Raw genomic sequence first — 16,496 nt, 5'->3', positions numbered from 1 at the left:
CATCCCATGACTCTTGATTTAAAACAAAGACAAATAGCCAGATTCAGAAAGACTGGCTTAACTTTGAGGCGGTGTAGCGTATCGCATATACGCTACGCCGCCGTAAGTCAGAGAGGCAAGTGCTGTATTCACAAAGCACTTGCCTCCTAAGTTACAGCGGCGTAGCGTAAATGGGCTGGCGTAAGCGCGCCTAATTCAAATGAGGAACAGGGGGGCGTGTTTTATGTAAATCAGCGTTCACGCCCCTAGTGGCCGGCGGAACTAGACAGCTAAGATACGACGGCGCAGGCCGTCGTATCTTAGCTACATTTAAGTGTAACTCATTCATAATTTGAGAATACACTTAAATACGACGGCTTAGATTCCGAGTTACGCCGGCGAATCTACTGATACGCCGGCGTAACTCTTTGTGAATCTAGCTAAAAGTTCCCTTTTCTTTGGTCCTTACTTCCAGATAAACTCCATGGCCAATAACATTTCAGAATTCCAACAGACAATTTCAGAACAAGTCATGTGACGCAATTGACATCATCATTTTCTATGCTTTATCCAAATACATGCCAGACACCTGTACAGGTCATAAACAGGGCTGGATCAACCATTAAAGTGGTTGCAAATTTCAGATATGAAATATGAACTAAGCTATAGGCCCAGGTTCTCGAAGACTTACGACGGCGTATCTCCAGATACGCCGTCGTAAGTCCGAATGGCCGCCGTCGTATATATGCGCCTGATTCATAGAATCAGTTACGCATAAATTCTGCCAAGATACGAGCGGCGTAAGTCTCCTACACCGTCGTATCGTGGGTGCATATTTACGCTGGCCGCTTCCGTTGATTTCCCCGTCTAATATGTAAATGAGCAAGATACGCCGATTCACGAACGTACGTACGTACGCCCGTCGCAATTAGTTACGCCGTTTACGTAAGACATACGCCGGCGTAAAGATAAAGCTGGTCTCTAGGTGGCGCAGCCCATGCAAGGTATGCATGTCGGAACAAGCGTATCTTTTTACGTCGTTTACATAAGTCGTACGTAAAAAGGGCTGTGCGTAGGTTACGTTCACGTCACAGGCATTGACCCGGCGTATCTTTGGGCATAAATACGACGTGATACTGAGCATGCGCGCGCATGCGCCGTTCGTTCGGCCATGCATCTACATGGGTCAAGCTTAATTTAAATACAACACGCCCACGACCTGCCTACTTTGAAATACGCGTGCTTACGCTGGGCGATTTACGCTATGCCGCTGTAACTTAGGACGCAAGTGCTTTGTGAATACAGCACTTGCCTCTCTAAGTTGCGGCGGCGTAGCGTAAATAAGATATGCTATGCCCGCACAACGTTATGCCGCCCTACGTGAATCTGGGCCATAGTGTGTAAGTTTCTCAATTCTTTGCTATCAGCATGAGTCACTTCTAAGAACTTTTACTGACACCAAGAGAAAAATGGTGACAGGGGAGGGAGCTCCAGCAGATCGACAGCCTCAGCTCTGTTCTGTGCTGTGCTGTGCTCGGGGTGGAAATCCAGTAGCATTAGCGGTATCCCCGAGCCAGACTCGGGATCGCATCGCAGTATCCAGGCAGAGTTTACTTACCTTGTCCCCTGGATCCTGCGATGTCTCCCCGCTGTGTGATCGAGTGGTGTCTCCTCGCTCAATTCACACAGCGCCCCGAGTGCCGCCGAGCTCCGTTCCCTGTGACGTTACAACGCACAGGGGTGGAGATCGGCGCCAAATTCCTAAAAAAATAAAAACACAGTACACATACAGTATACTGTAATGTTACAGATTACAGTACAGTACTGTATAAAATAATTTCACATCCCCTTTGTCCCTAGTGGTCTGTCCAGTGTCCTGCATGCAGTTTTATATTATAAATACTGTACAGTTTTTTCTGCCTGAAAACTGGAGATTGTCCATAGCAACCAAAAAGTGTCCGTTTATTTAAAAAGTGGTTTTAGACCAGTTAGAAAACAGCGATAATAAATTAGAATCACTTGCAGAATTGTGCGATAGCGATTTGTGGGGAAATTCGTCATCAAATAATAAAAGTAATGACAGCAACAATTCTGCAACTGAGCAAATTTCAGTGTTTTTGATTTGATTACATTATTGATTATTTGTTATAATTATTTATAGTTATTTATTATATTATAATTTATGATTTTGTGTTTCAAACTTTATCATACCCGGGATGTCTACTAGACTCTGGTTTGGACAGATTTAAGCAAGTTTTTTCTAAGAATTACAGGTCTACAATATAAAATGCCAAATTTCCATGCAAAACAATTGTACCGCTTTCAGCGTCAAAAACCTGACATAATCATACCGCCAGGGAGGTTAAACGGATGTAGAGAAGAAATGGCTGCAGAGAGACAGGTACAACTAATGTAGAAGGATTTGATTCATCTCTGTGTATCACAGGCCAGTCACTTCACTGGGTATATGTGACGATTTACAGACACTTTAAGCAAAATAAACACATGCTTAGGGCACTAAGGGAAGGGGGCACCACTGAGATTGTTCTCCTAGCTAATATGCATCCAAAGTATTGGTCTCTAAACTGTAGAATCTGATGGGTAGCGGCTTTCTGATAGAACACAGGCTTGTATTTTTTTTTACTCTCATTAACAACTAAGCCAGAGGCATTGTTTACTCCCACTGACGCTAGGGCATTTCTACTCCCACTATCCAGTCCCCCCTGAATTCTGAAGGACAGAAAATAAGGTCCTTTGTTTAGAAAATGTAGAGACCCCTGCTCTAAAGCATAAGTGCACTTCAAAACAAAATACAATAATCCCTTTTGCCCGAGTTAACTGATCCTATCTCTCCCCTCCACACACTTATGCTGCGTACACACGATCGGTCAAACCGATGAGAACGATCTGATGGACCATTTTCATCAGTTAACCGATGAAGCTGACTGATGGTCCGTCGTGCCTACACACCATCGGTTAAAAACGATCGTGTCAGAACGCGGTGACGTAAAACACAACGACGTGCTGAAAAAAACGAAGTTCAATGCTTCCGAGCATGCGCCGACTTGATTCTGAGCATGTGTGGATTTTTAACCGATGAACGTGCCTACTAACAATCGTTTTTGTTCTATCGGTTTGGTCCAATGAAAACGGTCCATCAGACCGTTCTCATCGGTTTGACGGATCGCGTGTACGCGGCATCACTGAAATCCAACTACTACAGAATATATTGTATTGCACCCCAAGTCCTCTCTCCTGGCACACAGGTGCATCAAAGCCCTATAAACTTATATGGGGCTGCAGTGTGCCTGCACGGCCAGGAGAGAGTGTATAGAGTCAGTGTGACAGCTGACACTGGGCCAGATCCACAAACGAATTACGCCGCCGTATCTATTAATACACCACGTAATTTCAAATTTCCCGCGTCGTATCTCTGTTTTGTATCCACAAAACAAGATACGACAGAATGCGGGCTCGATCCGACTGGCGTATGTCTTAGTACGCCGTCGGATCGTAGGTGCATTTTTCCGTTGGCCGCTAGGTGGCGTTTCCGTCGAATTCCGCGTCGAGTATGAAAATGAGGTAGTTACGGCGATCCACGAACGTACGTCCGGCCGGCGCATTTATTTACGTCGTTTCCGTAAGGCTTTTTTTGTCGTATAGTTACCCCTGCTATATGAGGCATACTTAATGTTAGGTATTGGCTGTTGTTCCCGCGTCGAATTTTGAAAATGTTACGTCGTTTGCGTAAGTCGTTCGCGAATAGGGATTTGCGTAGAATCACGTCATCGTCGAAAACATTGGCTTGTTCCGGTTTATTTTCGAGCATGCGCACTGGGATACCCCCCGCCGTTAAAAAACGTCATTTACGTTGGGTCACGACATATTTACATAAAACACGCCCCATCACATAGATTTGAATTCCGCGCCCTTACGCCGGGAGAATTACGCTACGCCGCCGTAACTTTAGAGGCAAATGCTTTGTGAATACAGCATTTGCCTCTCAAAGTTGCGGCGGCGTAGCGTTACTAGGATACGCTACGCCGGAAGAAAAATGCGATCCGCTACGTGGATCTGGCCCACTGTTTACACACAAGGGGGGTGAATTTACTAAAGGCAGATAGACTGTGCACTTTGCAAGTGCAGTTGCTCTAGAGCAGTGATGGCGAACCCTGGCACCACAGATGTTTTGGAACTACATTTCCCATGATGCTCAACTACACTGCAGAGCATCATGGGAAATGTAGTTCCAAAACATCTGGGGTGTCAAGGTTCGCCATCACTGTTCTAGAGCTTAGTAAATAAATTAAAGTTTCACTCCGCAAAGAATACCCAATAACATGCAAGGAAAATAAAGAAAGCATTTTTCATATGTAAACACACATAGAATTTTTTTTTTATATTTTGGGTAACCTACACTTTATTCCAGCCCTGACCATAACATCTAATGATATTCCAACTGTTTAAAAATAAAAAAGCATAGATTGATACGGTATTCTACATTAAAGGGACACTAACAGTTCCTTTTTTATGTTTTTAAAATAACAAACATGTCATACTTACCTCTACTGTGCAGTTCGTTTTACAAAGAGTGGCCCCAAACATCCTCTTCTGGGGTCCCTCGGTGGCTCTCTTGGAGAAGAGCTCTCCCGAGGGAGGTTACCTTGGGGGCGCACTCCCGAGTCATACACTGGGCGTCTATGGACGCCCAGTGTATGACTCGGCCCCGCCCCCCAGCGTCCGCGTCATTGAATTTGATTGACAGCAGTGGCAGCCAATGGCTGCACTGCTATCAATCTATCCAATCAACGCCAGGACTTTGTGGAGAAGAGGACACGCCGAGCAGGTGAACTGGGGGGGGGGGGCTGGGGGCGCGGCGATTGCCAGGTGTTTTTTCACCTTAATGCATAGGATGCATTAAGGTGAAAAAACACGAACCTTTACAACCCCTTTAACCACTTCCATACCAGGTACTTACGCAGCTTCCCGCCCAAGCCAATTTTCAGCTTTCAGCACTGTCGCACTTTGAATGGCAATTGCGCGGTCATGCTACACTGTACCCAAACAAAATTGGCGTCCTTTTTTCCCCACAAATAGAGCTTTCTTTTGGTGGTATTTGATCACCTCTGCGATTTTTTTTTTTGCGCAACAACTAAAAAAAGGCTGAAAATTTGGAAAAAAAATTACGTTTTTATTTTTTTCTGTTAATTTTTTTGTAAATAAGTTTTCTTTTTCAATTACGGGCACTGATATGGCGGCACTAATGGGCACCGATGAGATGGCACTGATGGACATCGATGAGGTAGTACTGACGGGCACAGATGAGGTGGCACTGATTGGCGGCGCTGGTATGCGACACTGATGGGCACACATAGGCGGCACTGATGGGCACACATAGGCGGCACTGATGGGCACACATAGGCGGCACTGATGGGCACACATAGGCGGCACTGATGGGCACACATAGGCGGCACTGATGGGCACTCATGGGCGGCACTGGGCACTCATAGGCGGCACAGATGGGCACTCATGGGCGGCACTGATGGATACTTATGGGTGGCACAGATGGGCACTGATAGGTGGGCACTGTGGGTTGGCACTGATGGACACTGGGGTGGCACTGATGGACACTGGGGTGGCGCTGATGGACACTGGGGTGGCGCTGATGGACACTGGGGTGGCAGCACTGATTTTTGCCAGGTTGCCAGTCAGTGCCCATTTGTGGGCACTGACTGGCATCTTTTTTTTTTTCTGTCATTTTTTTTTTTTTGCCCACCCTGGTGCTCCAGGGTGGGCATCCCTGGTGGTCCAGTGTGGCGATCCGAGGGGGGGCTGCGCTGATAAACAATCAGCGCTAACCCCCCCTGTCAGGAGAGCCGCCGATCGGCTATCCTCTACTCGCGTCTGTCAGACGCGAGTGAGGAAGAGCCATCGACGGCTCTTCCTGTTTACATCGTGATCAGCCGTGGTTGGACACGGCTGATCACGTGGTAAAGAGTCTCCGCCGGAGGCTCTTTACCGAGATCGGAGATGCAGGGTGTCAGACTGACACCCCGCATCACCGATCGCCGCGATGCGCGCCCCCACGGGCGCGCGCGGCATGAAATCCTGCAGGACGTTCTAGAACGTCCTGTCAGGATTTCATAACCACTTCCCGGACGTAAATCGGCCATAGGCCGGGCGGGAAGTGGTTAATCATGAGCAACACAGAAAGTTATAACTACAGACAAGTTGATGAATGAGACGTCCTGTATTTTCCTCATGTGAGTAACATTACACTAATCTATATTTCCAGGATCATTAACATGTATTCCGTTCACTTGTATGTTAGAAATACATTATAGCGGTCGTTTTAATCGAAAGACTTATGCCGCGTACACACGACCGTTTTTCGGGTTCTAAAAAATTGCGCGTTTTTTTTATGTCATTAAAAATAATCGTGTGGGGGCTCCAGAGCATTTTTCACGATCTAGAAAATGGCCATTAAAAATTTCGAACGTGCTCTATTTTTTCTCTGCGTTTTTAACATTGACGTTTTTAACCACTTAAGGACCGCCTCATGTACATATACGTCAGCAGAATGGCACAGGCAGGCACATCAACGTATATATACGTGCCCTGCTTGACGTGGGTCGGGGGTCCGATCGGGACCCCACCCCCGGTACATGCGGCGGTCCCCGTGGCTTCAGGAGCGACTCGGGACGACGGCGCGGCTATTCGTTTATAGCCGCTCCGTCGCGATCGCTCCCCGGAGCTGAAGAACGGGGAGAGCCGTGTGTAAACACGGCTTCCCCGTGCTTCACTGTGTCGGCGCATCGATCGCGTCATCCTATTTATAGGGAAGACACGATCGATGACGTCATTCCTACAGCCACACCCCCCTACACTAGTAAACACATACACAGTGATCCCTAAATGTTACAGCGCCCCCTGTGTTTAACTCCCAAACTGCAACTGTCATTTTCACAATAAACAATGCAATTTAAATGCATTTTTTGCTGTGAAAATGACAATTGTCCCAAAAATGTGTCAAAATTGTCCGAAGTGTCCGCCATAATGTCGCAGTCACGAAAAAAATCGCTGATCGCCGCCATTAGTAGTAAAAAAATAAATAAATAAAAAATATCCCCTATTTTGTAAACACTATAAATTTTGCGCAAACCAACCGATAAACGATTATTGCGATTTTTTTTACTAAAAATAGGTAGAAGAATACGTATCGGCCTAAACTGAGGAAAAAAAATGTTATATATGTTTTTGGGGGATATTTATTATAGCAAAAAGTAAAAAATATTGCATTTTTTTCAAAATTGTCGCTCTATTTTTGTTTATAGCGCAAAAAATAAAAACCGCAGAGGTGATCAAATACCACCAAAAGAAAGCTCTATTTGTGGGGAAAAAAAGACGCCAATTTTGTTTGGGAGCCACGTCGCACGACCGCGCAATTGTCTGTTAAAGCGACGCAGTCCCGAACTGTAAAAACCCCTTGGGTCTTTAGGCAGCATTTTGGTCCGGGGCTTAAGTGGTTAAGGTTGTTAAAAATTATCGTGTGTGGACTGTAACGATGTGAAAAAAACGCGCATGCTCAGAAGCAAGTTATGAGACGGGAGCGCTCGTTCTGGTAAAACTACCGTTCGTAATGGAGTAAGCACATTCATCACGCAGTAGCAGACTGAAAACCGCAAAGCACAAAATCAGCTAAAGCAGCCCAAAGGGTGGCGTCATTCGCATTGGAACTTCCCCTTTATAGTGCCGTCGTACGTGTTGTCCGTCATTGAGCTTTTTTTTTTCACGATCGTGTGTAGACAAGGCCGTTTTTTTTTATTTCTTTTTTTTTTTTTTTTTTTCATAATAAATTTTATTGGTGAACAGAGTAATGCTTACATTACATTTGGACAAGGAGTCTGAAATAAAACAGTAGGTTTTACAGCATTGATAAACAGAACCAGCATGTAAACAGGAGTATAGAAAAAAGCATAGCATTTGTCGACATACTTAACAAGTTATGGGATGCAAGCAAAGTTAATGACTAGTTTAATGATTATCTGCGCTTCCAACGGTAATCGTGTGTATGTCTCCTATCGAATTCTATGTAGGTGTAAACAGCGGAAGAAGGCAGGGGATGGCTAGTTCATGAGGGGCTGACCAACTTTGCGTAATCACTCTCTTTTAATAATTTGGGTGCTGAAGTTGGTCAGCAGACAAGGCCGTTTTAATGATTGGGTTGAAAAAAACGTTGTTTTTTCTAGACCCTCAAAAACGTCATTTTTTAGAACCCGGAAAACGGTCGTGTGTACGCGGCATTAGCGTTAAATATGATATTGACAATAATAAAGATGATGATCTTGATCTTTGACAATTTCTTCTTTTCTTATTACAAGTCCGATCATTGGGGGTTATTTACGAAAAGCAAATCCACTTTGCACCACAAGTGCAAAGTGCACTTGAAATTGCACTGAAATAGCTAGATTCACGTAGGGTTACGCCGGCGTATCAGTAGATACGCCGTCGTAACTCTGAATCTACGCAGTCGTAAATTTTAGCGTATTCTGGAAACCAGATATGCTTAAATTAGGCTAAGATACGAGCGGCGTAAGTCTCCTACGCCGTCGTATCTTAGGGTGCATATTTACGCTGGCCGCTAGGTGGCGCTTCCGTTGAGTTCGGTGTAGAATATGCAAATGACTAGATACGCTGATTCACGAACGTAAATGCGCCCGTCGCAGTAAAGATACGCCATTTCCGTAAGAGGCACGCCGGCGTAAAGATAAAGCTGCCCCCTAGGTGGCCTAGCCAATGTTAAGTATGGCCGTCGTTCCCGCGTCGAAATTTGAAAACTTTACGTCGTTTGCGTAAGTCGTCCGTGAATGGGGCTAGACGTAATTTACGTTCACGTCGAAACCAATACGTCCTTGCGGCATACTTTGGAGCAATGCACACTGGGATATGTACACGGATGGCGCATGCGCCGTTCGTAAAAAACGTCAATCATGTCGGGTCACCAATCATTTACATAAAACACACCCCCCTCATCCTCATTTGAATTAGACGCGCTTACGCCTGCCCCATTTACGCTACACCGCCGTTACTTAGAAGGCAAGTGCTTTGTTAATACAGCTCTTGCCTCTCTGACTTAAGGCGGCGTAGCGTAAATACGATACGCTACGCCGCCTGAAAGATGCGCCCATCTACCTGAATCCAGTTAAAAGTGCACTTGGAAGTGCAGTTGCTGTAGATCTGAGGGGGACATGCAAGCAAAATAAAAAACAGCATTTTAGCTTGCATATGATTGGATGATAAAATCAGCAGAGCTTCCCCTCATTTCAGATCTACCCCTCAGATTTACAGCGACTGCACTTCCAAGTGTACTTTCAGTGCCATTTCATGTGCACTTTGCACTTGTAGTTTGCACTTGTAGTTTGCACTTGTAGTGCAAAGTGGATTTGCCTTTAATTAATAACCCCCAATGTTTCTATGTACTATAAACTGTTCAAAACAAACTTTAACGTAATTGTCAAAGCATTTTCCTTTACAAAGCCACCAAATGTCTAAACACACGTTATGCAATGCTAAGTCACGGCCAGATCCCCCTAGCCCTATGCTAAATCTCTACTACCATGCCTACGTTTCTGCACTTACATAAAAGAGCTCTTTCTTTCGTTAGTCTTAATTAAAAATAACCCAGGACAAGCTGCGCTACTGTTAAATCAAAAACATCTGGCCAAGTTTTTCACTTTACAAGTCACTAAAAGTTTTGTTGAAAAGAAGAAAAAAAAAAAGCATATGACTTACCATTGCCAAGAATAGTGAATATCTTCTTTACAGATCCATTAATGCGAAGTGAGGCTCCTGATTGAGCGGCCGGTCCATGCTCCTGACGGCTGGTCCTGTGTGGATTTCCCTCCTCTGCAAGACTTTCATACAACGTTTTTTTTTTCTTTCCTCCCTCTGCTCTCGCTCTGCAGTGACTGAGTGGCTTGCCAGTAAATCATAATTGCCTGAGTCTACGCATTTTAAATACCGCCCAGTGAGACAGATGTGCATAAAAGAGATGCTATTTCACTGAATGAAACCACTTTAGGCTTAACCTTTTTTTCTCCCGCACCGCAAGGCAACAAACGAGGAACCTCAGACTTTTCCTTTGCCAAGCCGGGGCCAGCCAGACCGAAAAACCAGATTGCTGCAAGTCAACGGCAAATTAGTGGCGGGCTACGCACACCTCGTGCCGCCGGCGGTGAAAGAGTTAAATCATGGCTGCTGCCCTCAGCTCCACTTTCTTTCTTCGGGTTGTTCAGGGTGTTCTGTTAGCTGGCTCCCTTTTTTGTTTATATAGTTTAGCGGTGCTAAACATTACCTACACTTCATGACTGAAATTAAAATGAATCATTTAAGGCCTTATGTCAAGAAGAGAAAAAAAGAACTTCTCTGCTCACTTACCAGGAAGAAAACGCCTTTCATAAAGTGTTTCCAGGCTGCTGGAGGGTGAATAATGTCTGTAGTGACTGCGTATGGAAGGAAAATAAAACATCGAAATGACATGACGGGGACAGCAGGTTTTACTATCCATCATAAAAACAGAAAGCAGAGCGCGAGCTGTAAAGTGGATGACTGACAAATAAGAGTCATAGAGAATACAAGATTCCTTTACAAAGTTAATATAGAGCCATAGAGCTTTAACCACTTCAATACCAGGCACATACACCCCCTTCCTGCCCAGGCCAATGTTTAGCTTTCTGCGCTGTCGCTGTTTAAATGACAATTGCGTGGTCATTAGGGTGACTACATGTCCCGGATTGCCCAGGACAGTACCGCATTTTGCAGGTCTGTCCCGGGCACATTTATTCCAGGACAAAACAGTGTCCCGGAATGAAACTGACACAACCACCCCCTGGGCCAATCTAATGCCCCCACATCACCGCTTTACTCACTGACAGTACTTGTCCTGGCCGGGAATGCCTGGAGGAGCACAATCCCGCCCCCTGCTTGCTATAGGCCGGGCAGTAAGTGGTTAAAGGAGAACACCTTTTGCAAAAAAGGCCCCCATATTGCATATTTGGCCCCATATTGCAAAAGCAAAAAATTAGCATTTATATTTTTTGTATGTGAGCCTGCAAAGCATTGCAGCCGAAATCAATGGATCATAGGTACAATGCTCTGGCTCCTCCAAACGATGGTCCATACAGAGGTGCCGGCCCTCAGCTATGGAGCTAGAGAAGATATCGATGGGCTACAAGGGTGGTGACGTCACTGTATATGTGCTCCATTGAAATCTACACCCCCTTTGCCATGGTGACAGATGGGACATACACTATATTACAGGCCAGTCAAAAAATTCCTCCACCCCAAACTCGCTCATCCATGTCTTTATAGACCTTGCTTTGTGCATTGGTGTGCAATCATGTTGGAACAGGAAGGGGCCGTCCCCAAACTGTTCCCACAAAATTGGGAGCATGAAATTGTCCAAAATGTCTTGGTATGCTGACGCCTTAAGAGTTCCCTTCACTGGAACTAAGGGGCCAAGCCCAACCCCTGAAAAACAACCCTACACCATAATCCCCCCTCCACCAAATGATTTGGACCAGTGCACAAAGCAAGGTCCATAAAAACATAGATGAGCGAGTTTGAGGAACTTGACTGGCCTGCACATAATCCTGACCTCAACCCAATAGAACACCTTTTTGGATGAATTTTAGCGGAGACTGCAAGCCAGGCCTTCTCGCCCACATCAGTGTCTAACCTCACAAATGTGCTTCTGGAAGAATGGTCAAACATTCCCATAGACACACTCCTAAACCTTGTGGACAGCCTTCCCAGAAGAGTTGAAGCTGTTATAGCTGCAAAGGGTGGGTCAACCCAATATTGAACCCTGCGGACTAAGACTGGGATGCCATTAACGTTCATGTGCATGTAAAGGCAGGTGTCCCATTACCTTTGGCAATATATTGTGTGTATATATACATGGCACAACAGCAAACCTGCCAAGAGACGGCCGCACACCAAAACTCACATACCGGGCAAGGAGGGCATTATTCAGAGAGGCAGCACAGAGACCTAGAGTAACTCTGGAGGAGCTGCAGTGTTCCACAGCAGAGACTGGAGTATCAGTACATAGGACGACAATAAGCCGTACGCTCCATAGAGTTGGGCTTTATGGCAGAGTGGCTAGAAGAAAGCCATTACTTTCAGCAAAAAACAAAATTGCAGGTTTTGTGTTTGCGAAAAGGCATGTGGGAGACTCCCAAAATGTATGGAGGAACGTGCTCTGGTCTGATGAGACTAAAATTTTACTTTTTGGCCATCAAAGAAAACGCTATCTCTGCGCAAACCCAAGACATCACCCAAAGAACACCATCCCCGCAGTGAAACATAGTGGTGGCAGCATTCTACCGTGGGGATTTTTTTCAGCCGCCGGGACTGGGAAACTGGTCGAGGGAACGATGAATGGTGCTAAATACAGGGATATTCTTGAGCAAAACCTGTACCACTCTGTGTGTGATTTGAGGCTAGGACGGAGGTTGTGGATGGTAATGTAGCGCTACGTGTGAGCCAAAAAGCAATGGCTGTATACACCTAATGGGGTGTGACCTTATATTGTGACACAAAGGATGTAATGGCACAAATTGCACCACAACAAAATGTGAAATTCAAATCAATAAAGTGAACAATATAAACAAAAATGTAATGTAGTGTCCATAAACAATAAAACGATGAAGATGTCATGAGATGGTGAGGAACTTCCCAACAGAAACCTTCAAATATGAGGTGGAATACATATGCGCTTACCGCAACCGTTGGACCCAAATGTTGTATGACAGTGGATCGATTGAGCTTGGAATGTCCCACAGAGATGTCACCGGAAGTCCAGAAGGAAATGGAGTCTACCTCCTAGGTAGTCAGATGTCGTCAACCCAGGAAGGGGCAGGAAGACCAGATGTTCATCGGCCACCGACTACTCCAATACTGAAGATCCTAGTAAACCTTGGGTATGGCAATCATAAAAGATCCTCCAAGCATCTAAACACGATCTGGTTCAGGTAAGTGAGAACCCTGAAATGGGTACTGGAAACCAACTGGAGATGGCTCAAAAACCCTTATCTTCCACAAATTTAATGTAAAGAGAAGAAAAAAATGGGGGCTCCAATGGTGTAGGTCAGTGGTCTCCAAACTGGGGCCCTTTGCTTGCCTTTATCCGGCCCTTGGGGCACTATCCCTCCCACTGATACGAGACACTATTCTGCTATCTGACACCGACAATGGACCACCATTTCTCCCACTGACACAACTAATAGAGCACTATTCCTCCCTATGATACCAGCAATGCGGCACTATTCCTCCCCCTAATACCAGATGTTTACTAACAATGATGCCAGGAAAATTTCCACTCCCGCTGGCCAAAGTCCGGCCCTGTCTAGAATGTTTGGAGACCCCTGGTGTAGGTCATGAAGAGGTTTTAATGAAAAAAACAATATACATAGTAAAATATAAAAAAAGGTGATCACAATTCATAAGTATTAAAAGCAATATGGGGAGCAAAATGCATGGCGACGGAGGTTCACCTTCCAGCAGGACAATGACCCCAAACACACTGCTAAAGCAACACTTGAGTGGTTTAAGGGGAAACATGTAAATGTGTTGGAATGGCCTAGTCAAAGCCCAGACCTCTATCCAATAGAAAATCTGTGGTCAGACTTAAAGATTGCAAACCATCCAACTTCAAGAATAATTTTGAATGAACAAGAGGGACTTTAAAGGGTACCAACAATAGTAAAACATAGGTTTTATAAAACTATACATTTTATTTAGGATATGTTTCTTTTAAAATACAATAACTGTTCAAAAAGACATATCATATGAATAACATGTGCAACCACTTCTCGAGGCCCCGTACACACGACCGAGGAACTCGACGTGCCAAACACATCGAGTTCCTCGGCGAGTTCAGTGTGGAAGCCGCCGAGGAGCTCGGCGGCCCGACTTTCCTCATTGAACAACGAGGAAATAGAGAACATGTTCTCTTTTCGGCCCGACGAGTTCCTCGACGGGTTCCTCGCTGAAAAGTGTACACACAGACCGAGTTTCTCGGCAGAATCCAGCTCTGACTGAGTTTCTGGCTGAATTCTGCCGAGAAACTCGGTCGTGTGTACTGGGCCTCACTCTACATGTTTCGCTCTGTCGCATGAAGTTTAAATACTACAAAAGAAACAACAAGCATAAGAAAATTATACTTCACAATTTTTAAGGAAAAACTGTCAAAAAATAGTTTTATAAATATACATAAATAAATCAAAAATTCATTAAACATTTAGTTACAAAGGAATATATAATAATTAGCTGAAAATTCACGCCTACCATACGTATTTAATCACGCAAGCAATAGAATTCTAGTTCCTAGATTGGAGTCTGGATTATAGGGCGGGGACCAAGTGTGCAACTATAGAGAAAGGGAAAAAATTCTGAAATATATATATTTTTTAATTATATATAAAAATCTGTAGCTCAAAACAAGTCCTCCTGATTGAAACAAAATCATGAGGAATTAAAGGATTTGAAAGAGCACAAAAATTACCTTCAATTTGAGTTTCAATAATTTTAGAGTGTCTTTTTCTATGCCTGACTAGGCTCAACATGCAGAATCCCAATTAAATTGGGCCACTTCACATTTTAATTCTCAGTCGCTTGTAGCTCAATGTCCAACACTCAAAAAGTACTTTTTTTTCGTTAAAAAAAACGCAATTTTTAGCATGCATTTCTGTGCGTTTTTGCACTTAAGCAACTGTCCTCTTCCTCTGGAACTCCTCTCATTTACTTGTCCAGCCCACAGGAAGCAAATGGCTAAAGCTTGATATACATGCAAAAGAGCTTGAACAAAGTTTGTAAAAATTCAAATAACTTGAAATAAACTCTGTTCAGAGGAGAATGCAGGCCTAGAGACAGTTCAGATCCACTACCTACTGGAGAGGTAAGCATAAGGTAGTGTAGAAGTGGGAAACTGCACATGTTTATAGGCATACAGTATTAGCCCAGATGCAATCCATGAAGAAGGTGCATAGAATATGAATCAGCCAGCAGCTACACTAATGCCGCGTACACACGGTCGTTTTTCGGCATGAAAAAAAAAAGTTTTTCCAACTTTATCATTAAAAATTATGTTGCCCACACACCATCGTTTAAAAAAAATGATGAACAAAGCGCGGTGACGTACAACACGTACGACGGCACTCTGAAGGGGAAGTTCTATTCGCCTTTGGGCTGCTTTTAGCTGATTCCTTGTTAGTAAAAGACGATACGCGCTTTTCTGTCTGTTACAGCGTGATGAATGTGCTTACTCCATTATGAACGGTAGATTTTCCTGAACGAGCGCTCCCGTCTCATAACTTGCTTCTGGGCATGCGCGGGTTTAAAACGTTGTTTTAGCCCACACACGATCATTTTTTACAACCCGAAAAACAACATTTTAAAAAACGACATTAAAAAATGCAGCATGTTCGAATATTTTTTTGGGGCGTTTTTCAGAAGCTGAAAAACGATGTGAAGCCCACACACGATCATTTTAAATTACGTTTTTAAAAATGTTGTTTTTTTACATGCCAAAAAACGACTGTGTGTACGCGGCATCAGAGACTTGCAACAGGAGGAATTTCCAACATGGTCTTATTAACCACTTGCTTACTGGGCACATATACCCCCCTCCTGCCCAGGTGAAATTTCAGCTTTCGGCACTGCATCGCTTTAACTAACAATTGCGCGGTCGTGCGACGTGGCTCCCAAACAAAATTGACGTCCTTTTTTCCCCACAAGTAGAGCTTTCTTTTGGTGGTATTTGATCGCCTGTGCGGTTTTTATTTTTTGCGCTATAAACAAAAAAGTGAGACAATTTTGAAAAAAATACAATATTTTTTACTTCTTGCTATAATAAATATCCCAATTTAAAAAAACAAAACATTTTTTTTTCTCAGTTTAGGCCGATACGTATTTTTCTACATATTTTTGGTAAAAAAAAAAAAAAAAATCGCAATAAGCGACTGGTTTGCGCAAAAGTTATAGCGCTTACAAAATAGGGGACAGAATTTTTTTTTTTTAATTATTTTTTTTTACTAGAAATGGCGGCGATCTGCGATTTTTAATGGGACTGCGACGTTATGGCGGACACATCGGACACTTTTGACACATTTTTGGCGCCATTCACATTTATACTGCGATCAGTGCTATAAATATGCACTAATTACAGTATAAATGTGACTGGCATTGAAGGGGTTAACACTAGGGGGTGAGGAAGGGGTTAAATGTATCCCTGCTTAGTGTTCTAACTGTAGGTGGAGGGGGGGTGACTGGGGGGGTGACCGATCTGTGTCTCTATGTACAAGAGACACAGATCCGTCTCCTCTCCAGAGACAGCACCGCTGTCTCTGTGTAAAACGGCAATGAGAGATGATCTCATATGTTTACATATGAGATCCTCTCTCATTGGCCGCACAGATCGCCTCGCGAACGGCCACTCTGATTGGCCGTTCGCGGCG

The 16,496-nt window shown here is 44.3% G+C and overlaps 1 protein-coding gene across 2 annotated transcripts in view; it reads right to left on the bottom strand.

The window, feature by feature from the left end:
• Positions 1-10,407, bottom strand: part of IL16 (interleukin 16) — a 194,591-nt gene extending 184,184 nt beyond the window's left edge. Inside the window, exon 1 of one of the 2 annotated variants that reach the window (XM_040342549.1) lies at positions 9,772-10,407. The gene's annotated coding sequence lies outside the window, so the exon portion shown is untranslated. The remainder of the gene's footprint in view (positions 1-9,771) is intronic. The other variant, XM_040342550.1, reaches the window with a different exon arrangement.
• Positions 10,408-16,496: the final 6,089 nt, after the last annotated feature.

Source organism: Rana temporaria, chromosome 3 (assembly GCF_905171775.1).
Source record: "Rana temporaria chromosome 3, aRanTem1.1, whole genome shotgun sequence".
NCBI classification, from domain to species: domain Eukaryota; kingdom Metazoa; phylum Chordata; class Amphibia; order Anura; family Ranidae; genus Rana; species Rana temporaria.
The sequence above is the reverse complement of the archived record's forward strand: the minus strand, read 5'-3'. Positions and strand labels throughout refer to the sequence as shown.